Source organism: Puma concolor, chromosome D1, assembly GCF_028749965.1.
Source record: "Puma concolor isolate L17-30 chromosome D1, mPumCon1.1.hap2, whole genome shotgun sequence".
NCBI classification, from domain to species: Eukaryota; Metazoa; Chordata; class Mammalia; order Carnivora; family Felidae; genus Puma; species Puma concolor.
Genome location: NC_141676.1, coordinates 4,878,196 through 4,902,595, shown reverse-complemented (window position 1 = coordinate 4,902,595; position 24,400 = coordinate 4,878,196). Strand labels below are relative to the sequence as shown.

Here is a 24,400-nt window from a genome sequence, read left to right as displayed (position 1 = left end):
TCCTCACGCTCGCCATTTCTGCCTCTCCCTCTTTCCTCAGCGGCGAAGTCCTTCCAGGACCGCCCTCTGATCTGGGCCACTCCCCTGCCTTCCTGTGAGGGGTGAGGCAGCCTGGGACTGGCCTGAGCCGCTTTGAAGTGAGAGGCGCCCCCGCTGGGCATTCACTGGGGTCAAGGTGGGAATGCGCTGAACAGGAGCGGTCACTTTGCAAAACTGATAGTTGGTACCATTTCTCAGCTGGCCCACTGTCTGGGCCTCCAGGTTTCCAGGGCACGTTTGATTTTGTGTTTGAATGCTGGCTTATTATGACTAGAAACCTTTAGAGAGAACGGTGTTAGAATAACATCTTTAGAATAACTGTATTATTCTTTTTCTTTCCTACTTTTATTTATTTACTTTATTTTATTTGAGAGAGAGAGAGAGGGAGAATCTTAAGCAGGTTCCACATTCAGCACAGAGCCTGATGCAGGGCTCAATCCCACCACCCTGGGATCATGACCTGAGCCCAAATCAAGAGTCAGACGCTCAACCGACTGAGCCATCCAGGTACCCCTGTTCCCTTTTTTTTTTTTTTAACGTTTCTTTTTTTTATTATTGAGAGACAGAGAGAGACAGAGCATGAGCAGGGGAGGGGCAGAGAGAGAGGGAGACACAGAATCCGAAGCAGGCTCCAGGCTCTGAGCTGTCAGCACAGAGCCTGATGCAGGGCTCGAACTCACAAACCGCAAGATCATGACCTGAGCCGAGGTCGGTACCCACCTTTTAATTGAGACTCAACTTACAGCAGCTCGTTCGATGTTTACACCTGGGTACGGGTCCAGCCCTGCTTCCCAAAGGAAAGACTCCCTCTCTGCTGTGTCACTGGATGCAACCACATTTGCTATTCGCTGTATACCAAACTACCCCAACAAATAGTGGCTTAAAATAACTCACATGTCAGGGCGCCTGGGTGGCTCTGTGGGTTAAGAGTCCGACTCTTGATTTCGGCTCAGGTCATGATCTCGGGGTCGTGAGACTGAGCCCCACATCGGGCTCTGCACTGACAGTGTGGAGTCTGCTTGGGGTTTTCTCTCTCCCTCTCCATCTGCCCCTCTCCCACTCGTGCTGGCTCACGCGCGCTCTCCCTCTGTCTCTCAAAAAGAAAATAATAATAATAAGTGACATTTCTTATTTCTCCCAGTTATGTGACCTGGCCTGGTGGCTATTCTGGTCTGGGCCAACTCCACTGGGGCCTGGTGGTCTAGATGGCCCTCCCTTCCACATGTCCCACGGATGGAGACAGCAGGGATGACTTTCTAGATGATCTCTTGTTTTCTGGGAGGCCAGCCCAAGCTTGATTGTGCAGCGGCAGAAGGTTTTTCCAGCGGCAGGCAAGGACCAGCCTCAATGCACAAGGGGCCCCTGTCACACTCGCTGACATCCCATTGACCAGGGCAAGCCATGTGGCCAGGCCCAGACTCAGGAGGCAGAGAACTCCCTTACCCCCGGATGGGACAATCACCAAATGCCCACCGCAGGGGGGCAGGTATAGGAAAAGGGGAAGAACTTGTAGTCAGTTTGCAATTAGTCTGCTGATGTTCTCGAGGGAAGGGAATGATCACAGGCAGAAGGCTAGAGATACAAGCAAGTAAGCAAAGAGGTAAGTATGTTGGTGGGTTTTAGGGAAACCCTGAATGAACAGGAACGGATTTGCCATAGACACTAGTAGTGAAGAAAAACGGGATGATATACCCAGCCAACCCAAAAGAAGGCAAGAAAGAAAAGAAACAGGACAGACAGGGCAAATAGCAAAAAGCAACCCGGATTGAAACCCAAATATGTAATAGCAATTCTGCTCTATGTGAAGAGATGACCCGCACAAATATGCCCGATGGATTTTTTTTTTTTTTCTTTCAAAGATGCGAAAGCATTTATTCAGTGGAGGAAAGAGGCTTTGCAGCTAGTGCTGGGACAGTTAAACTGCCATCGGCCAGCACGTGGGAGAAAATGTTCAGCATCTGGGCAAGGTTAAGGTTTCTCAGGTGTGATTCTAAAAGCATGACCCGTAAAGGGAAAACCTGGTAAATCAGACCTCATACACATGAAAAAGTGTGCTCTGCCAAATGCCCTATGAAGAGCATGAAAAGACTAGTTATGGGTGGAAGAAAATATTTGCCAACCACCTACCCAGAGAGAGACTGGTCCCTGGGACGTACAACAGCCTCTTCCAATTCAACAGTTAAAAAAAAAACAAAACCAAAACCAAAAAACACCGAGCAATTCTGTTTTGAAAATGGGTGAAAGACATGGAGAGACACAGGACTACAACTCAGCAATAAGAAGGAATAAACCATTGATGTAGATAGAGCAACCCGGATGAATCTAGAACAGTGTGCTGAGTTTAAAAAAAAAAAAAAAAAAAGCTAATCCCAAAAGGTTACATACTGTTTGATTCCATTTATATAACATTCCTGACATGATCAAATTATAGAAATGGAGAACAGATTAAGGGTGGCCAGAGATTAAGGACAGGAGCGGGAGGTGGAGGGAGGGAAGCCGGTGTGGTTATAAAAGGCTGACATGAGGGATCCTTGGGTGACAGAACTGCTGAGTGTCTTGACCGTGGTGGTGGACACATGTTACACAGGTGACATCATTGTACAGAACTAGACACACACACACACACACACACACACACACACACACACACAGAGGTCCCACTATAACCCCCCAGGAATCTGAGCAAGATGGATAGATTGTATGTATCAATGTCAATATCCCGGGTATAACATTGAACTGGAGTTTTGCAAGATGTTGTCTCAAAAGAAAAGTTCAGGTAAAAAAATACATAAATAAATAGATGTACATATTCTAATTAAAAAAACAAAGGACATCAGACCACAGTTAATTTTTCCATTGCCCTGTTGGTGGACACTTGGGTTGTCTCCAGTTTGGGCCCATTATGAGTAAGGAATTGGCTCGTGTGATTGAGAAAGCTTGGTAAATCTAACATCTACAGTGTAGGGTGGCAGGCTGAAGACCCAGGGAAGAGGTGATGCTGCGGTTCGAGTCAGAAGGCAGTTTGCCGACAGAGTTCCCTCTTTCTTGAGTCTTTTTTTAAAGGCCTTCAACTGATTAGATGAAGCCCACCTATATTACGGAGGGCAATCTCGCAGTCTATTGATTAAATGTTACTCTAAAAATACCTTCACAGGAACATCTAGAATAATGTTTGACCAAATATCTGTGTACTGTGGCCTCTTCAAAGGGACACAGAAAATTAACGTCACAAGTACATGTACGTAGGACTGGAGCTTTAGTAGATAACGCAGTTTTCCAGCGTGGTGGAGCCATTTTCACACTCCCGCCAACAGTGCATGAAAACTCCAACTGCTCTGTAGCCTCGCCAACACTTGGAATTGTCAGTGCTTCCGATTTTTCTAATGGGTGCATGGTGGTGATCTAATGGGTGTTGTGGATTGAATTTGCATCTCCCTGATTTTTCAGGATGCTGAGCGCTTTTCACGCGCTGAAATGTTGTATAGAAAATATTGCATATAGGGGCGCCTGGGTGGCGCAGTCGGTTAAGCGTCTGACATCAGCCAGGTCACGATCTCGCGGTGCGTGAGTTCGAGCCCCGCGTCAGGCTCTGGGCTGATGGCTCGGAGCCTGGAGCCTGTTTCCGATTCTGTGTCTCCCTCTCTCTCTGCCCCTCCCCCGTTCATGCTCTGTCTCTCTCTGTCCCAAAAATAAATAAAAAACGTTGAAAAAAAATTTAAAAAAAAAATAAAAAAAAAAGAAAATATTGCATATAAAATGTTGCCACACAAAAGACCTTAAGATGGCAAGTACTTTTTTTGCACTGAGGGTTTGGCTGTGAAATATGTCCGCAGGTAGGCCAATATAGTATGTTCCTTTTTCAAACCAAAGTCTTTAAATATTTACTCGACGTGTATTTGGTTTGGCTGATCAGACGCTACTTTTTTTTTTTTTTTTTTTACAGATTGTTTACAGAAATAGATTCGCTTTTGGAGGCTGAAAATAAAAATCTTCCTAACCATTTCCGACGTCTCTGTGGTTCTCAGTATGGCTATTAACTAGTTCAGCTGAGGTTACAAAGTCTCCAAGGAACAGCAGCAGGGACAAGCTGGATCTTTTTCCGCTCAGCTAAGAGTCCAGCGTCCTCTGGCCAGGGCTGGCGTACGCTCTCCATGGTGTTGGGGACCCTAGCCCCTTCCGGCTGTCTCTGTCACTCTGAGGGTGCTGTCCTCTCCCCTCCGGGATCCAGCCAGGGAAAGGAGTTCTCTGAACCCTACCCGCTGGGGAGGCATATGCTAAGGTTTACAATGTAGATGATCAAATCAGTCATTTGTTGCCAACACACAGCATGACTCCGTGCAGGGCTTGGAATTTCTGACTGTCAATTGACAATGACTTCTAGTGAATATGCCTTGCAAGAGCTCTTGGCAGAGAGAGGCCAGTGTTAAATCAAGAAGTTCTTTTTTTCTCTCCCTTGAGTGCTTCGGTGGGTGGGGTCAGTTGCATTTAGCCAGTTACTTAGACGGGGAGGGAAGCTGGCCGCCTGTAACTGGTTGATTCCGATTGTTTCCTACGCTGGCCCCTAAGGAAGGTGTCTCTCCCCTGGCCCCCATTCCTGTTACCCAGACCGCTCCCCAAAGAAGCGGCCACACACAAGCCCTGGTCTCAGGCTCTGCCTTCTGCGGAGACCCAGCCTAAGACAGCAAGGGTAGTCATAGTAATAATTTTTGTGAGTTTTTCTGACATGGAGAAGGGGAGGAAGGATGTGATACACTTACTATTCTTGTGAACATTTGCCGTCTTTCAGTGCCCAGGGAGGTAGATGGACAGCAAGCTCCATGAGCACAGGGACTTTGTCTTGTTCCCTGCTGAGTCCCCGGCACCTTGAACAGCACCTGGCACTTAGGCGCTCAAGAAAAATCTGTTGAAGGAAGCAGCATCTGGCTGTTCCTGGAACCATCTTCCGGTGGCGCTCAGCAAGGTTTCTTCCCCCGGGGACGCGTGGTCCTGGCTGCTGCACTCCCTGGTTTCTCCTCGGAAGGCACCAGAACCTTGGGATCTAGTGTGGGAGCAGCCAGAACTGGGCCCTAAAGAAGTGTGCCCCGTGGCTCCCAGGACCCCCACGTAACAGGTCTCTGGCTGTGGGTCCGAGGGTGCGAGGGAAAAACTTCTTCTGGGCCCGAGTCCTGACCCTAGCTTCTCCTGCACTGAGCTGGACCTCATCAGGCCCCCGGTAGGTGGAGGGACAGCTCAGGTGGGGCTCACTCCCTTGAGCCAGACTCAGGAAGCAGAGATCCTGGGATTAGAAAAGGCATCTGGGAGGGGCGCCTGGGTGGCTCAGTTGCCTAAGCATCTGACTCTTTGTTTTGGCTCAAGCCATGGTCTCATGGTCCATGAGTTCGAACCCCTGGTTGAACCGAGCCATTAGCACAGAGCCTGCTTGGGATTCTGTCTGTCTGTCTGTGTCTCTCTCTCTCTGCCCTTCCACTCTTCCTTCTCTCTCTCTCTCTCTCTCTCTCTCTCTAAAATAAATAAATAAACATTTTTTAAAATCTTAAAAAAAAGAAAAGGCATCTGGGAATATCCCAGGGGCGTTGTTGGCGGCGGGGGCATAAATATGGGTCCTAAACTAGGCCAGTGGTCTCTGACCACCTTGCCTCCGATCCATCAACGTCCTTCCTCTACAGCCCCCGGGATCAGGCCGGCAGAGCGCAGACTGCTGGCATTTTCAGAGCGCTTGCTATGTGCCAAGTATTACTTTCCTCTAATCCTCACAGCTACTAACCCATCTTCACAGCTGGTCCTCACTTTGCAAGAAGGTTCTAAGTGGCAAGACCAAGGTCTCTGAGAGTGTGGAGGAGTGAGGGCTTGAACCCAGGACCCGAGACCAGGCTGTGGCCACTAGTGCCCCAGATGGGGATCATAATGTATGTGAGTGCCAGGAAGCACTTTCTTGAGTGCTGATTCATCGAAGGGCTATTCAGCTAAGGATCCCAATTTCGTTCTCCCAGGCTTTCAGCAAAGCAGGCAGGGCACAGCCATGACCCTGGAGAGCCTTGCAAGGGTGAGGTTTGGTGTCGCTGAGGACACGGTTATTTTTGGCTGCAGTCTGAAGGAACATGAGGGTCAGCTATGGCTGTGACCCTCACCTTCCCTGGAGCACAGTCACTGCCAGAATTCCGGCCCTGAGGGGACACAGTCCTGCTCCAGCAAGACCAGAGATGAAAAGCCCTTCTGGGGTTTCCAGTTACTCTGGGAGGTTTGGGGAGATTATTCTGAGTGCTGAACAGCTTGATGGGCTCATCCAAGTTCGATAAAATCCCTATCAAAATAGCACCAGCGTTCTTCACAGAGCTAGAATAAACAATCTTAAAATTTGGAGGGAACCAAAAAAGATCCCGAATAGCCAAAGCAATCTTGAAAAAGAAAAACAAAGCAGGAGGCATCACAATCCCAGACTTCAAGCTATACTACAAAGCTGTCATCATCAAGACAGTATGGTTCTGGCACAAGAACAGACACTCAGATCCATGGAACGCAATAGAGAACCCAGAAACGGACCCACAAACGTACGGCCAACTAATCTTTCACAAAGCAGGAAAGAATGTCCAATGGAATAAAGGCAGTCTCTTCAGCAAGTGGTGCTGGGAAAACTGGACGGCGACATGCAGAAGAACGAGCCTGGACCACTTTCTTACACCAGACACAAAAATAAACTCGAAATGGATAAAAGACCTAAATGTAAGACAGGAAGCCATCAAAATCCTCGAGGAGAAAGATGGCAAAAACCTCTTTGATCTTGGCCGCAGCAACTTCTTACTCAACACGTCTCCAGAGGCAAGGGAAACACAAGCAAAAATGAACTACTGGGACCTCATCAAGATAAAAAGCTTCTACGCAGAGAAGGAAACAGTCAGCAAAACTAAAAGGCAACCGACAGGATGGGAGAAGATATTTGCAAGTGACATATCCGATAAAGAGTTAGTATACAAAATCTATAAAGAACTTACCAAACTCAACACCCAAAAAACAAATAATCTGGTGAAGAAATGGGCAAAAGACATGAATAGACATTTTCCCAAAGAAGACATCCAGATGGCGAACAAACACATGAAAAAATAGGTAAATACAAATCGAAACCACAATGAGATACCACCTCACACCTCTCAGAATGGCTAACATTAACAACTCAGACAACAACAGATGTTGGCGAGGATGTGGAGAGAGAGGATCTCTTTTGCACTGCTGGGGGGAATGCAAACTGGTGCAGCTGCTCTGGAGAACGGTATGGAGATTCCTCAAAAAATTAAAAATAGAACTACCCTACGACCCAGCAATTGCACGACGAGGGATACAGGTGTGCTGTTTGGAAGGGACACATGCACCCCCATGTTTATAGCAGCACTATCGACAATGGCCAAAGGATGGAAAGAGCCCACATGTCCATCGATGAATGAATGGATAAAGAAGATGTGGTAAATATATATATACAACAGGATATTATTCAGCAATCAAAAAGAATGAAATCTTGCCATTTGCAACTATATGGATGGAACTAGAATGTATTACGCTAAGCAAAATTAGTCATTCAGAGAAAGACAAATATCATATCATTTCACTCATGCGGAATTTAAGATACAAAACAGATGAACAGAAGGGAAGGGAAGCAAAAATAATAATATAAAAACAGGGAGGGAGACAAAACATCAGAGACTCTTAAATACGGAGAACAAACTGAGGGTTGCCGGAGGGGTCATGGGTGGGGGGGATGGGCTAAATGGGCAATGGGCATTAAGGAGGGCACTTGTCGGGATGAGCGCTGGGTATTATACGTAGGGGATGAATCACTAAATTCTATTCCTGAAATCATTATTGCAGTAGATGCTAACTAACTTAGATGTAGATTAAAAATAAATAAAATAAAATAAAATAAAATAAAATAAAATAAAATAAAAGTGAGCTCATCCAGGTTATCGGGTTAGGCTGGCATGCCCCAGTGCTGTGTGTGGCCAGGCCCCCGGAGCACCAGGAATGCAGCCCCCACCCCCACCCAGCTGGCCTCTCACCCCTCTGGGGAACTGTTGGGGTGAAACCATCAGCCTTCCATGTCCTGGTGAGCTGGGGCCCCTGGCTTCACCTTTGCTCCCCTACGGCACCCAAATCCGGGGTCATGCCATACACGGCGGGCTCACTGGTGGGCACGGGGTGGGGCTAGATTTAGCCCAAGAAGGGGGCAGGGGACCAGGGGACCAGGGCTTTCTCCAGCACCTCTTTCTCCTAAGAGCTGTCACCCCCGCATAAAGCGGAGCTCTTGGCCCCGAGACAGGGCATCATTGACAACTTTCAGCGAAGCTGGGGCCCACACCGGAGGCCCACAGATGCCCGGGGAAGTCACCGAAACGGGCTGGTTTTCAGTGGGGTCACTGAGGCTCCTCCCCTTTGCCCCACTGCAGGCTGCTGGGCCCACCCTGCAGAGGGGCACAGGGCTCTTTGGGGGCTCTCAAGGGCTTGAACGTGCCCCTGGGTGAGCAGTGCTGACGGGGGGGGGGGGGGGGGTGCCACCCGGCCGAGCCTTCCCCGGAGGCCGTGTCGTGGGAAGTGTCGGCCCCAGGGTGCCGGCTGATGTTGGGGGAGCCCGGAGAGCTCCTGGCCCGACAGAGCAGAATGATCGTGTTCTAACTGGGGCGAATGGGGGGCCGGCGGAAGAGGCAGGAGGGCACTCGCTGACAGAGGCATCGGTGTGTGGGAAATATGAGGAGAGAGGGCGGGAGAGTTGGGGGAAGAGAGAAGCTCCAAACTGGATAAGAACAGAACTTCGAAGGTTATATGGAACCAGACCTTTCAATGATCTCAAAGTCACCCGGAAGGGTTTTTATGACTTTGGAGGGTTTGGTCAAGCTCTGGGATGTGCCCTTGATTCCTTCCATGGGGACAGAAGGACCCCCCCGATGGGACACATTTCACGAGAAGAGTGGGAAGGAAAAAGCCCTGTCTGTGAGCTCCTTGGCTTGCTCTGCGGTGGGTGCCAACCACACGAGGTGCCCAGCTCACCTGGGGACACGTTCCAGGAGAGCCCGGCGGCTCCCACACGGGACCGGAATCACCTATTGGTGCCAGGATGTCAGGGCAGTGAGGGGATGACAGGGCGATGAGAGGGCGTCGCTCTGCAGGGCTCCATAGCAACCCTCTTGGTGAAGGTCGAAGCCTTCTCCAGGAGGCTGGGACCCAGGACTTCGGTCTGGGTCAAGGTCAGCAAACTTCTGTAAAGGGCGGATAGCACATATTTTAAGCTCTGAGGACCACATGGTCTCTGCTATGGTTACTGATTTCTGCCCTTGAGGCACAAAAGCAGAGACAGATACCAGACAAACGAATGAGTGCGGCTGGCTTCCAACAAAACATCATTGATAAAAGGAACGTGATGAAAGCCTGTGGTCCACCGTATGCCGACCTTTGGTCTGGATGGCGAATGAGCCCAGTAACGTCTCCTGCCGTGACATGAGCCCAGGGGCAAGTGAAACGAGACCAGATAAGGAAGACGTACCCCCTCCTGGGGGCTGATGGCTGTTTTGACCCCGTGTGTGTGTCTGGTGGTGTGTGTAGGCCTGCGTGTGCCTGCGTGTGTGGACGTCTGGGGGGGTGTGTTCGTGTGTGTGGGCAGGACGGGGCGTGGCTAGCAGTGGCAACAACAAGATGCCAGGGGGAGGCAGCTGGCGTTCGGTTCTCACCATTCCCTAGCGTCGCTGAGAGGTCGCCATTGCCACATCCCGACTTTAGAACCGGTTTCCCCAGGGTTATACTGGGGCTGCAAAACCTCTGTCGGGCGAGGCACTGGGGAAAAGAGCGGAGACCTCCCCACAAGCCCCCAGGAAGGCACCTTAGTGGGGTCACCCCCACCCCAACAGTGTGCTTCCCCGAGGGTCTGCTAAAGCTGCAGAGGCCAGCCAATGAAGGAAGGATGATCTTTCGCTGCATGGGGCTGGGCCAACTGGACCTCCACGTGCAAGAACATGAACTCCAACCCGCATTTCACATCATACGTAACATTCAAAATGATCCCCGACGCAAATGTGAAATCCCAACTTCCATAAACTTCTAGAAGAAGGCATAAGATAATTCGTGTGGTGTTTGCCTTAGGCAAAGATGTCTTGGATGAGACCCCAAAACCATGATCCACATAATTTAAATGTTGATGGATTTTACCTCATCAAAATTAAAAACTTTAAAGCTCAATTAAGAAACGAAACTCTGCCGGGGCGCCTGGGTGGCGCAGTCGGTTGAGCGTCCGACTTCAGCCAGGTCACGATCTCGCGGTCCGTGAGTTCAAGCCCCGCGTCAGGCTCTGGGTTGATGGCTCAGAGCCTGGAGCCTGTTTCCGATTCTGTGTCTCCCTCTCTCTCTGCCCCTCCCCCGTTCATGCTCTGTCTCTCTCTGTCCCAAAAATAAATAAACGTTGAAAAAAAAAAATTAAAAAAAAAAAAAAAAAGAAACGAAACTCTGTTAACTCTGTTAAGAAAGTGGAAAGGCAAAGCATAGACTGGGAGAAAAGATTTATAAACCTTTATCCAATAAGGACTACATCCAGAGTACATGAAAAGCTCTCGAGGGGCACCTGGGTGGCTCAGTCGATTAAGCGTCCGGCTTCGGCTCAGGTCATGACCTCATGGTTTGTGAGTTCAAGCCCCACGTCGGGCTCTGTGCTGATGGCTCAGAGCCTGGAGCCTGCTTCGGATTCTGTGTCTCCCTCGCTCTCTGCCCCTCCCCTGCTCACGCTTTGTCTCTTTCCATCCCTCAAAAATGAATAAACGTTAAAAAATTTTAAAACAAATAAAACCCTCTCAAAACCCAATAATAAAACGAACAATCGAATTAAAAATGGCCAGAAGATCTGAAAGGACACGTGGACAAAGAAGATACATTCATGGCAGATAAGAGTGAAAGTTGAAAGAGGATTCAACGTCATAAGCCGTTAGGGAAATGCAAACCAAAACCACAGTGAGACAAAATTGCAAACCTATTATTAGAATGGCCAGGACAAAAGTTGAAAGCACTGAGTGCTGATGAGGCTTGAGACAGAAAGTGGAATTCTTTTTTTTTTTTTAAGTATATTTATTTATTTTTGAGAGAGAGACAGATGGGGCGGGGGTGGAGAGAGACAGAGAGAGAGAGAAAGAGAGAGAGAGAGAGAGAGAGAGAACGTGGGGGAGGGGCAGAGAGAGAGGGAGAGAGAATCCCAACCAGGCCCTGCATCACCAGTGCTTGATGTGGGGCTTGAACTCACAAACCGCGAGATCATGACCTCAAGTCCAGCACTTAATGGACTGAGCCACCCCGGCACCCCTAGCAAGTGGAATTCATGCACACTGTTGCTGAAAATGTGAAATGGTGCTGCCACTTTGGAAAACAGATCGGCAGCACGTTCCAAGGTTAAACACGCTTACCAGATGGCCCAGCAATCCTTCCTCTTGTTTTTTTTTTTTTACCTAAGACAGGTGAAAAATTATGTTCATTTAGAAACTTGCATGCAGGGGCGCCTGGCTGGCTCAATCGGTGAAGAGTCTGACATCAAAAAAAAAGAGGAGAAGAAAAAAGAAATGTTCTAGATCTTCATGGTAGGGATGGCTTTTGTCCAAACTCATAGAACCGTGTACAAAAAGGATACATTTTACGCCCTGTAAACCGTATCTCGATAAAAAATCTTTTAACGTTGCGTTGAGTGAAAGGAGTCGGACACTTACTGGTGGTACTCATGTGACGTTTGAGAAAAAGCAAACCTAACCCGTGGTGATGGAAGTCAAAGCCGTGGTTATTTACAGAGGGTGGGGATCAACTAGAAAGTGCCCGAGGGGACTTCCAAGATGAAGAATGTGTTACGATTTGGTTTGCCAGTGGCTACATGAGTACGTACATTATCACAATGCGCGTATTTATACACTTAAAAATCTGTACATCTTACTGAATATAAATCGCTTCCCTTTTCTTAAAGGTGCAGAAGTATTTTTTTTTTTTTAAGGGTGGGGAAAGATATTCCAATCCAAACGAACATGAGTAAAAAGAAAGCCAAGACAGGAATCTTCACATATGACTGATTTAATATGTGAAACAATATAATTCATAAAAATCACAAAGGACAAATGAGAAGGTTACAAGCGCATACAATATACCACAGACAAAGATAAAAACACTTCGATGAAAGCAATATAGCCTTACACAATGGAAGTTAAGCCTGGTAGAATTTCAGGGAGACATAGAGAAGCCAACAGCCCTACCACAACCCTCTCATATACAGAGAGAACAAACATGCAAAAGAAATAAACACTGGGGTGCCTGGGGGGCTCAGTCGGTTGAGCGTCGGACTTTGGCTCAGGTCATGATCCCACTGTCTGTGAGTTCGAGCCCCGCGTTGGGCTCTGTGCTGACAGTTCAGAGCCTGGAGCCTGCTTCACATTCTGGGTCTCCCTCTCTCTCTGCTCCTCTCCCGCTCATGCTGTCTCTCTGTCTGTCTGTCTGTCTCTCTCAAAAATAAATAAACATTAAAAAACATTAAAAGAGCATTGACAGAGTAGGAGAAGGTATTTTGTAATGCCCGAAGCCAGTAAGACACTACTATCTGGAATAAACAAAGAACTGCAAACCAACAGAAAGTAAGCAGTAAATCCAATAGAAAACAGGATACGAAGGGGCAGTTTCCAACAAACATAATCCAACGAGCGTGTGAGGAGATGATGGTAAACCTTCATAATGAGAGATGCACGACTGAAAACAATAGCAGACACCTTACACCTGCTGGACCGGCGAATGTTCCGGAACCACTAAGCCTGCGTGTTGGGGGTTCTGTGGGGCCGGACTCAGCCTGCAGAACAGAAGAGCTGGGAGCAGGCAGTGGGCTGGTCTAGGAGGGCAACCTGGCTCTACTGATGGGGAATCAGGTGTGGAGGGATCCAGGCGCACTTGCCCGCGGGCCGTGAGCGCGAAGTGTGGGGAGCACATACACACAGATGGCGGGGGTCGGTGGAACCCAGCACAGAATGGCGATGGTGGAGGACTGGGCGCCAGAAACGCCCAGCACTTGCTAAAGGTACTTGTGAAAAGGGAGGGCCCGGTGTCCCCTCGTCCAGATAGATTAAAAAAAAAAAAAAAAGCATTCTCAAGAGGTGCCCCCTTCCCACTTAGGGGAGTGACACAGGTTCCATCTAAACTCAGCGTGTTTCAGTCGAAGAACTGAGATGATTTAGAGAAAATTGGTCAGTAGATGGCATCGGGACCATGACTATAACAGGAACCACGAAGGCGGTAGAGAGCCTGAGCATGTGTTGCGTGCAGGGAAGGAGGGAGTGCCTGTCTTTGTGAAGAGACCGTTGTGGCAACAAGTGTCTACACGCAAGGTCTACGTGTATAAAGAACACCTCATTTAAAGGTTTTAGTTTTCGCTGGGTGTGAACCTACTTAAAAAAATATATTATTTTTAAGTAATCTCTATGCCCGAGGTGGAGGTCGAACTCGCAACCCCCGAGATCGAGTCCCACGCTCTAATGGCTGAGCCAGCCAGGCACCCCAAGAACACCTCATTTTGTTTTATTTTTCAAAGTCTATTTATTTTGAGAGAGAGAGTGCAGGGCGTTCACGCACCTGTGCGCGAGCGAGAAGAGGGGCAGGGAGAGAGAGAGTCCCCAGCAGTCTCCACCCTGTCAGTGCAGAGCCCCGGAGGTGGGGCTCGAGCTCACCAACCCATGAGATCATGACCTGGGCCAGAATCCAGAGTCGGGCGCTTAACCCATTGAGCCACCCAGGCGCCCCCAGGGGCACCTCGTTTTAAATGGAGTTGGGAGGCCACAAGGGGGCGCTGTCATGCCCCCACCACTGGCCATCAATTGCAACCCTGGAGGAAGAGAGGGGCCTTACATTTCTGGAAGGAAGAAGCTAACACCCTACTCCTCCAGCACCTTGGAGATTTTCTCCTCAATCAGCAACAGCCCAGCCAACGGGAAAGCACCACCATTCGGAACTTTCCTTTCCTCCAAAGCAGCCCCTCCCAACCCCTTCCTTTTCTCTATAGAGTAGCATTCCTCTCCTTTGTTCCGGGCGTACCTGTGGTTTACCGTAGCTTGCTTATCCCAAATTGCAATTCTTTGCTATTCCTGAATAAATCCCTTTTAATGGTAAAATAACTGGCTTAGTTTTTAAAATTTTTAAAAATATTTATTTATTTTTGCACGAGAAAGAGAGAGAGAATGAGCAGGGGAAGGGCAGAGAGAGCAGGAGACGCAGAATCTAAAGCAGGCTCCAGGCTCCGAGCTGTCAGCCCAGAGCCCGACTCGGGGCTCAAACTCATGAAGCGTGAGATCATGACCGGAGCCGGAAGTTGGATGCTTATCCGACTGAGGCACCCAGGTGCCCCCGGCGGTCTTATTTTTAAGGCTGATGTTACTTGGTGATCAGAGGTGGGATCCAGAGAAGAGTCCCAACAACTCCAAGGTTGGTGAGCAAACCGGTGCGGAGCCCAGAGCTCCCTGCCGCGGAGATTGAGGGTAAGCTTCTCCTGGGTCCAAACGCCACTCCCTTTGCACTTGGAGCTCTCCAGGCTTGACTCAGCATCTGTTTAAAGGCTTTTTCTATATGGTGAGTACTCACTTTTCTGAACCTCTGGTTTTGAGTAAGGGGATCCCTGCTGTCTAAACTCTTTCGAGAGAGCCCTCCTGTTTGGACCCTCCCCAGCTTTATGTTTGAAAACCATGCTCCCTCCTACTGTGCATTTTCAACTATATGGGCCCACTTAGCTCAAGATAATTTAGAAGTTCAGTGGCCATTATGGGAAGCTTTCAATCTCCCCAAATTGTTTTTTTCTCAAAACTAAATTAGAAAGCTACAGCTCCAAAATTAAACAAACTGAATGGGATGGCTTTTTTAATTGGTACCTTGAGGCTTCCAAATGTTTGCCAGATTCTAAAATTGCCTCTTTGCAAAATACTATTTCTAAATTAACTGGGGTAAGCAAACAATTGAAGGAAGTCAAGTGGCTTCTGAGGCCTCCCCCTCCTTGTCTCTGGAGACAATGACAGCCACCTTGTGCTGAGGCCCCACCTGTGGGATCATTCCTCTGTCTCCTCTGCACCCCCTCCCTGATTCTAATCCTTTCACTGAACTGCTTTTTTCCTCTGAACCCCTTCCCATCTCCTCTTCTGAACCTATTAAAACCTGTCCTTTTCAAGTTTGTTTGGTTGTTTGTTTGTTTAGAGAGCGAATGAGAGAGCGTGCCTGTGAGTGTGGGAGGGGCGGAGAGAGAGGGAGAGAGAGAGAATCCCAAGAAGGCTCTACCCTGTCAGTGCGGAGCCCAACATGGGGCTCGATCTCATGAACCGTGAGATCATGACCTGAGCCAAAATCAAGACTCGGGTGGTTAACCAACTGAGCCAACCAGGCACCCCAAAACCCATCCTTTTAAAATTAAGTCTTCCAAGGATCCAAATAAACCTCAAATTTCTAATTTTCCCTGGACTAAAGCTGAACTGCAAGCCATAGTTAAAGAGTTTCCCAGAGTAAAAGTGGAAGAGGAAAGACAGCTTCCAAATTCATTCTACAAGGCCAGCATTACCCCGATACCAAAGCCAGACAAAGACACTACAAAAAAAAAACAACAGGCCAATATCTCTGATGAATGTAGATGCAAAAATCCATAACAAAATATTAGCAAATTGAATCCAGCAACATAGTTTAAAGACATTATTTACCATGATCAATTGAGATTTATTCCAGGGATGCAAGGGTGGTTCAATATTCACAATCAACACGATACATCACATCAACAAGAGAAAGGATAAAAACCATATGACCATTTCAATAGATGCAGAAAAAGCATTTGACCAAGTACATCGATTGATGATAAAAACCCTCATCAAAGTAGATTTAGAGGGATCACACCTCAACATAATAAGGACCCTATACGAAAAACCCACAGCTATCATACTCAGTGGTGACAAACCGAGAGCTTTTCCCCTAAGATCAGGAACAAGACACGGATGTTCACTCTCACCACTTTCACTCAATATAGTACTGGAAGTCCTAGCCACAGCAATCAGACAAGGAAAAGAAATAAGAGGCATCCAAACTGGCAATGACGAATAACATTTTCACTACTTGCAGATGCCATGATACTATATAAAGAAAACCCTAAAGTCTCCACCAAAAACTAGTAGAACTGATAAATGAATTCAGTAAAGTTGCAGGAGTCGAAATCAACATACAGAAATCTGTTGCATTCCTCTACACCAATATGAAGTAACAGAAAGGGCCATTAAGAAAACAATCCAGCGGTGCCTGGGGGGCTGAGCCGGGTAAGAGTCCAACTTTGGCACAAGTCATGATTTCATGATGCGTGGTTTGGAGCTCCACGTGTCAGCTCTGTGCTGACAGCTCGGAGCCTGGAGCCTGCTTCAGATTCTGTGTCTCCCTCTCTCTCTGCCCCTCCCCCACTCATGCTCTGTCTCTCTCTCTCTCTTGAAAACATTAAAAAAAAGGAAACAACCCCCAAAAAGAAAAGAAAACAATCCCACTTACAATCACACCAAAAATAATAAAATATCTAGGAATGAACGTAACCAAGGAGGTGAAGACCTGCGCACCAAAAACTATTAAACACTGATGAAAGAAATTGAAGATGGCACAAACAAATGGGAAGATATACCATGCTCATGGATTGGAAGAATGAAATATTGTTCAAATGTCCACACTACCCAAAGCAATGTACAGATTTAATGCAATCCCTACCAAAACACCAACAGCACGCTTCACAGAACTGGGATAATCTTAAAATGTGTATGGAACCACAGAAGACGCTTAATAGCCAAAGCAATCTGGAAAAAGAAAACCAAAACTGGAGGTATCGCCATTCCATATTTCAAGATATACCACAAAGCTGTGGTAATCAAAACAGTGTGGTATCGGGGCACCTGGGTGGCTCAGTCGGTTGAGCGTCTGACGTCGGCTCAGGTCATGATCTCACAGTCTGTGAGTTCGAGCCCCGTGTCAGGCTCTGTGCTGACAGCTCAGAGCCTGGAACCTGCTTTGGATTCTGTGTCTCCCTCTCTGTCTGACCCTCCCCTGCTCATGCTCTGTCTCTCTCTGTCTCAAAAATACACAAAAACATTAAAAAAACAAAACAAAACAGTGTGGTACTAGCATAAAAATAGATACATTTGTCAATGAAACAGAATAGAGAGCCCAGAAATAAACCCACAATTATATGGTCAATTAATCCTTGACAAAGAATACGACAATGGGAAAAAGGCAGACTTTTCAAAAAAAATGGTGTTGGGAAAACTGGACAGCAATGTGCAAAAGAATGAAACTGGATTGTTTTCTTACACCATACACAAAAATAGACTCAAAATGGATTAAAGACCTAAATGTGAGACCTGAAACCATAAAATCTCTAGAACATAGGTAGTAATTTCTTTCACATCAGCCATAGAAACATTTTTCTAGATATATTTCCTTTGGCAAGGAAGATAAAAGCAAAACTAAATTATTGGGACTACACCAAAATACAAAGTTTTTTTTTTTTTTTTTTTTCCACAGGGAAGGAAACCATCAACAAAACAAAAAGACAATCCACTGAATGGCAGGAGATACTCGCAAATGATACACCTGACAAGGGGCTAATATCCAAAATACATAAAGAACTTACACAACTCAATATGAAAAAAGACAAATAATCCAATTAAAAATGGGTAGAAGGCATGAGTAGATATTTTTCCAAAGAAAACATACAGATGTGCAACAGACACATGAAAAGATGCTCAACTTTCCAACTTAGTTTCTGAGATTGTATCAATTAGTCCACATGCTTGTTGACGAGGGTCGGGTCCGACATTGGCTGAAACTTGCCCAATGGGAAATCCTAAAAGAGATTTAGAGAATCAGACGCCTAACTTTTGGCAAGATGTCTGAACACTCACTGGAAATTTCCACCAAGCAATTACAGTAGCTTTTCCTAAGCCCGTTGTTTGGAACAAAATTCAGACTTGCACGCAAAAACGTGATAAACCTGTTCACAACTATTACAATCAACCGCAGCTTGTTGTCTTCAATTTTTTTTTAATGTTTATTTTTGAGAGAATGAGGGAGTGCAAGCAGGAGAGGGGCAGAGAGAGAGGGAGAAGCTGAATCCGAAGCAGGCTCTGGGCTCTGAGCTGTCGGCACAGGGCCTGATGCGGGGCTCGAACCCACGAACCGCGAGATCCTGAACTGAGCCGAAGTCAGACGCTTAACTGACTGAGCCACCCAGACGCCCCCAACTGCAGATTGTTTTTAAGGAGAATTCTGGTCTTCCTTTGGAGGTCGAATCCACTCGGGTAGCTTTGATTCTGTTTTTTAATAGGCTGAATCAGGATCATTCTCTTCTCTTTCAAAGGACCAGATGGAATGGGAAACCATGTCCCCTCCGAATCCAGTTAATCTAAATAAATAAATAAATAAATAAATAAACAAACTAACTTAAACTTTTTTAATGATTTATATAGTGGGGGTTTCTTAACCACTGAGCCACCCAGGTGCTCCCATTATAGTGGGGGTTTCTAACAAACCTCAACAGATTTCTGTCTCTAAACCTTTTCCCTTCTGTTTAGATCCTCTAAGAGGTATCTGCCCCTTTCCCCTTAGTTCCTCCACCCTGATTCAGTCATTGGGCTGAGGTTTCTTGGGAAAAAAAGTATCAGGCTGGAGTTTCCTTCTCTTCAAAGGAGAAACAATTCTAGAATTTGACAGTAGCAATCAAAGTAGCCAAACAGGTGAATCAAATGACCCTTCAACATCATTTTTTTAAATGTGTATTTATTTATTTTGAGAGACAGAGAGCACAGGGGAGAGGCAGAGAGAGAGGGAGACAGAGACAGAGACAGAGAGACACAGAGAGAATCCCAGGCAGGCTCCATGCTGCTAGCTCAGAGCCCAACCTGGGGCTCGATCTCATGATCTAAGCTGAAATCAAGAGTCAGACGCTTAACTGATTGAGCCACTCAGGTGCCCTGACCCTTCAACATATTTTATTTGCCCCATTGCTGATGGCACTGGAGCTAACTCCAAGGACACTAATCAGTCACCACCCTCTACCACCAGTCAAGTCTTCGACTCATATTGACAGAATCCACCGTGTATCTCCCATTAAGATTCAAATAGATCCTTCAAACCTTCTCCCAGAATGAATCAATCCTATAAAAAGAAAAATCCCTTCAAGGCATCAGGCCCATGATAAAATATTATAAGGCTCAGGGCCTCACTGTCCCCTGCACTGGTCCCTGTCATACCCCTGTTTTACCTGAAGCCCCAGTGGTCAAGGATGGAAGTTTGTCCAAGACCTGCGAGCCATAAACAATAATGTTGTCTCTCAGCACCCTGCTGTTTCCAATCCCCATACTTTAGAGGCCTCCATCCCCACTGAAAGCAAATTGTTCACTGTGATCAATTTACGTAGCACGTGCTTCAGAAGCCCTGTGGATAAGGCCAACCAGCATCTTTTTGCCTTCACTTGGGAAGGAGAACAATACACCCGGACAGTAATGCCCCAGGGTTTCGCAGAAGGTCCGTACTTTCCACGCAACTTTTTTTTTTTTTTTTTTTTTTTTGAGACAGAGAGAGACAGAGCATGAACGGGGGAGGAGCAGAGAGCGAGGGAGACACAGAATCTGAAGCAGGCTCCAGGCTCTGAGCCATCAGCCCAGAGCCCAACGCGGGGCTCGAACTCACGGACCGTGAGATCGTGACCCGAGCCGAAGTCGGACACTTAACCGACTGAGCCACCCAGGCGCCCCTCCACGCAACTTAAAGGCTGATTTGGATGATAGAAAGTTTTCTGTTCTCTCTCTCTCTGATTTAAAAAAAAAAAAAAGGTTTTCTGTACACCCTACTTTGTTACCGTATGTACATAATTTACTTCTCTGCTTTCCTCAAACCTCTTCAAAGGAAGACAGCGTCCACTTGCTAAAACTTTAAGCCAAAAGGGACATTAAATTCTCTCTCTAAGAAAATTGCAGTTTGCTGAAGACCAGGTTCAATATTTAGGGCACCTGATCTTGGAACAGGGGCTACACTGAGATCTAGAGAGGCTTCATGGCATCCTGACCTCCCCCAAACCCCAAACTAAGCCCCATTTATGATTAGAGGCCACCTGCTTGTGTCCAGTCTGGCTGTTAGTAAGGTTCCTGTGCATGCCAGACTCAACTTCCTGGAGGCCAAAGGAAACCATCTTGCTGATATTTCTACCAAAAATGCTCAAGGAAACCAAGAGCCAAACCTCTGTCATGGTCCAAAGGGATGTTCTTCCAAATGATCATCTAGAAAAATTTGACAAGAGATGCCTAAGAATTGGCCCCAGAGAGGGGAAAACAATATTGAAAATCTAATCATTGTTGGTTAAGAAGAGACGACTATAGCCTGGGCCAAATACAATGTAGTCCTGCCAGACTCTAAAATTCCCATTATTGACCATAGTACCTACTTCAAATCGTTGGTCTACTGATAAAATGATAGCCTGTTTGAACCAACACTGGTAAGGAAGTATTAATAAGGTCACCAAAAAAAAAAAAAAATGCTCGTCTCACTTGTCATACCTCACACCTTCCAAAATACAATCCTGGGATGGCCATCCATACCAACTCTGGGTGTTTAAAATTGCCCAATGGACCTTTCCAGGCTTGGCAGATGGACTTTATCTAGAATGCCCCATCTCATGGATATAAATACGTTTCAGTTATGGTTTGCATGTTTTCTCACTGGACTGAAGTTTTCCTTGTAGATAGGCTAAGGCCTCTTTTGTTGCCAAAATCCTATTAAAAAGGTTTTTCCTGCTTGGGGAACCCCTCCCATGCTTCACAATGGTCAGGGAACTTATTTCACCGGTCAGGTGCCCTGAGAGGGTTGTGCTGTTCAGGCAGTTCTACACTTTGACCATGCAATATCAACTTTAGTCCTCAGGGCTAATCAACACACTAACGCATCATCAAGACTCAATTGGAGGGCGCCTGGGTGGCTCAGTTGGTTACGCGCCCGACTTCAGCTCAGGTCATGATCTCGAGGTTCATGGATTCGAGCCCCACATCGGGCTCTGTGCTGACAGCTCAGAGCCTGGAGCCTGCTTCCGATTCTGTGTCTCCCTCTCTCTTTGCCCCTCCCCTACTTATGCTCTCTTTCTCTCTCTCAAAAATAAGTAAACATTAACAAAATTTTTTTAAAACCTCATTGGCAAAATTTATAGAGACCCCTCAACTATCTTAGCCTAGAACATTGGCCTTGGTCCTTCTAAATCTTGGATCTGCCCCCTTTGGAACTCATAGACTTTCATCCTTTGAGGTAGTCACAAGGTGCCCAATGTGCTTTGCCCCTGCCTCCTTTGATCCACAGTTAGCAAAAGGAGATATATGTCAATATTCTAAAGGCCCAATTGCTTCTATTGAAAGCAATCATGCTTTGGTAGAACAACCTTTTTTTATTTATTTTTTTTTAACATCTATTTATTTGAGGGAGACAGAGCGTGAGTGGGGGAAGAACAGAGAGAGACACAGAATCCAAAGCAGGCTCCAGGGTCAGAGCCATCGGCACAGAGCCCGATGTGGGGCTCGAACCCACAGACCATGAGATCATGACCCAAGCCGAAGTCGGATGCCCAACCAACTGAGCCACCCAGGCGCCCCAGGTAGAGCAACCTTTTTACAGCACACTCCAGGCAGATGAGGATATTAACCCTCACACCTTGCAACACCGAGATTGTTTCCTCTATCGGAAAAGACACGTCCACAACGATTCTCTTCAACTTCGTTGGGAGGCCTCCTACCAGGTACTGTTAGCTAACCCTAGTGTCTCCAAACATCAGGGAATTGACTCCTGATTCACGTGTTACATCTAAAGAAAGCACCAGGGTGCCTGGGTGCCTCAGTCGGTTAAGCGGCTGACTTTGGCTTGGGTCATGATCTCGTGGTTCGTGAGTTCGAGCCCCACATCATGCTCAGTGCTGACAGTGTGGAGCCTACTTGGGATTCTCTCTCTGCCCCTCTCCCACTTGTGCTCTCTTTTTCAAATCAGATAAATAAACTTAATAAATAAAGAAAGCACCAAGGCCCAGTCAGATCTGCACATGGATTGGTGACCTGAACGTAAGGATTTCCAGTAATTGAAGCAGACGACATCCAGCGGAGACAGCTTTCCCAAGATGAGTGGGCCAGGCCTGTGTACCCCTGTCTCACTGTTGTGTCTTACTATGTTTTCTCCAGACAGATAACACTCCCATCTGATTTCCCAATCTACTGCAAAAAGGGGAAACCTCTCTGATCGCCGGATTTGTCACCAGAAACCTCCATCTGTTTATAACAACAGCGATCCCTTAATTCACTCTTTAAGTGAATTCACCAGAATCCCAAGTTCCACTGTGTGCCTAGATTGTTCCTGAGGTCCCTTTTATAAGGTTAGAGTACTGAACCCACCAAACCCCATTCCTTGCTTCAATTTAACCCTTCCCTGGGATGGGAAAGCAAGATCTCTGAAATATATATAAGTATAAATAATATCTGTCTGCCATCTATCTATCGTCTATCTATCTATCTCCAACTGTATCTATTTTGGGGCAGCCAATATAAATAGGGCCATTTGTCAGCTTACTGACACACCCATACATCTAGGTACTCTTTAAACACGTAATAATGCAGCATCGAAGTCTTGGCTGAAGAGTGCTAATTCTGTATACAGGTCAAGGGGTCCATAGACGGTGCTTGTGAGGGAGCTTTATGCACACCCCCCCGGCTACTCCTCTAAATGTGGGGTTTCTGACAATGATGCCCGGGCTGGGGCAACGCCTTGTCTTGACAGCTGGAGGCTAAAAGGGCAACGTGCTCTTGCCGTGTTTACGATTCTATTTTCTTTTCGTAACAAATCAGAAACCCCTCATTGATCTGTGCCATTTCTTCTCCACGGCTGCCCTGAACAGGAGCTCCCAGGAGACGGACAGGATTCCGAGTTTGCCTCCCCAGGCAACTTTTCTCCCCAGGGTTGGAGTAAGTGCGAATGAGAACGTGATTGGAAATCTCTCCCTAACGTCAAGAGAGCAGGCCAATTCCACAGCAAATACAGGAGCAGCCGGTTAACGAGCACTTAACTCGTTGTCTAAGACGATTGCATAGCCCTTGATTATCTCCTTGCCGAACAAGGAAGCAGCTGTGTGATAGCAAACACCATCTCCTGGCTGCATGTAGATACATGCCTCAGGGGACGTAGAAACCCAATTGCACAAAATTAGGGCTACAGCAAATTGCACCTGATTCTCCGTGGTCCTTTTTTTTTTATTGGCTACCTTTGGCCCTCCCGTCCCATCTCCCCTTTATTGGGGTGATGGTAGGGTGGTCCAGAGTTGACGGCCAACAGAGAGTCCTTGAAGATGTCTTTGGTGCAAAAAGGTGATTTTATTAAAGCACGGGGATAGGACCCAGGGGCAGGAAGAGCTGCGCTGGGGTCCTGATGGGTAACTGATTATATCCCCTCAGGTTGGGAGGGGGTCAGGAATAGAATAAGTCTCTAAGGAATTTTGGAAGCAAGGTTTCCAGGGCCTTGAGGGGCTAGCTGTTGCTAGGGAAACACCATTTCTTACCATTTAATAAGACCCCAGTCATGAGACCCTTTAGCTATGTGGGGGGTGGGGGGGCATAAGCTTGGAGTATGATTGTCAGCATATATATTGGGGCAGCTGAGATTTAAAAAAAAGACAGGATCCTGTACGTTAGGATAGTGTTAGGCTAGGGTTTTCTCTTGTCCCAGCAAAGTGTCATCATTGAGGCCACTGAGGTCCTAGAGGGAGGTTTCAAGGACTTGTCAATGGGCTGTAGGCAGTAAGGGAATTTAATTTTTCATTTGCCTTAGTTTCCCACATTACCATGGCAAGCACTTAAACCCCTCTCCTTTGTTCTTGGGTAGCCAGGAGTGTCCGAGGAATATCACATATATTCTGCCGGTGTGTGTGTGTGTGTGTGTGTGTGTGTGTGTGTGTGTGCCAGCCTGTGTTTAATCCTCAGATTGCCCCAAGCTCCGTCATCACCTTCAGGCCTAGGGGCACAACTCAGAACCATCATACAATTTAGAATCGTCATGTTGCCTTTAATTACGTTTTATGTTTCATAGCATTACTTTTAAGTTTTGTAGCCGTTGCATGTCAAATCATTGTAGAAATGATGTACCCAATAAGGTGATGCCATTCAATGCTTTGAGATGATCTCCAACCTGAACGACTTTGGAAAGATACAGACTCCACAGAGGAAATGCCTGAGAGTCCTCCCTTCTACCCTCCTGGTTACAGATGTGGCGTCAGGGGTTTCCCATCTGTGTACTTTCCCTCCAATGTGGGACATGC

At 47.0% G+C, this 24,400-nt stretch overlaps 1 protein-coding gene across 1 annotated transcript in view; it reads left to right on the top strand.

Moving 5' to 3' along the window:
• GSTP1 (glutathione S-transferase pi 1) overlaps nt 1–24,400 on the top strand; it is a 32,200-nt gene that overhangs the window by 4,014 nt on the left and 3,786 nt on the right. The gene's annotated exons all lie outside the window — the stretch shown is intronic.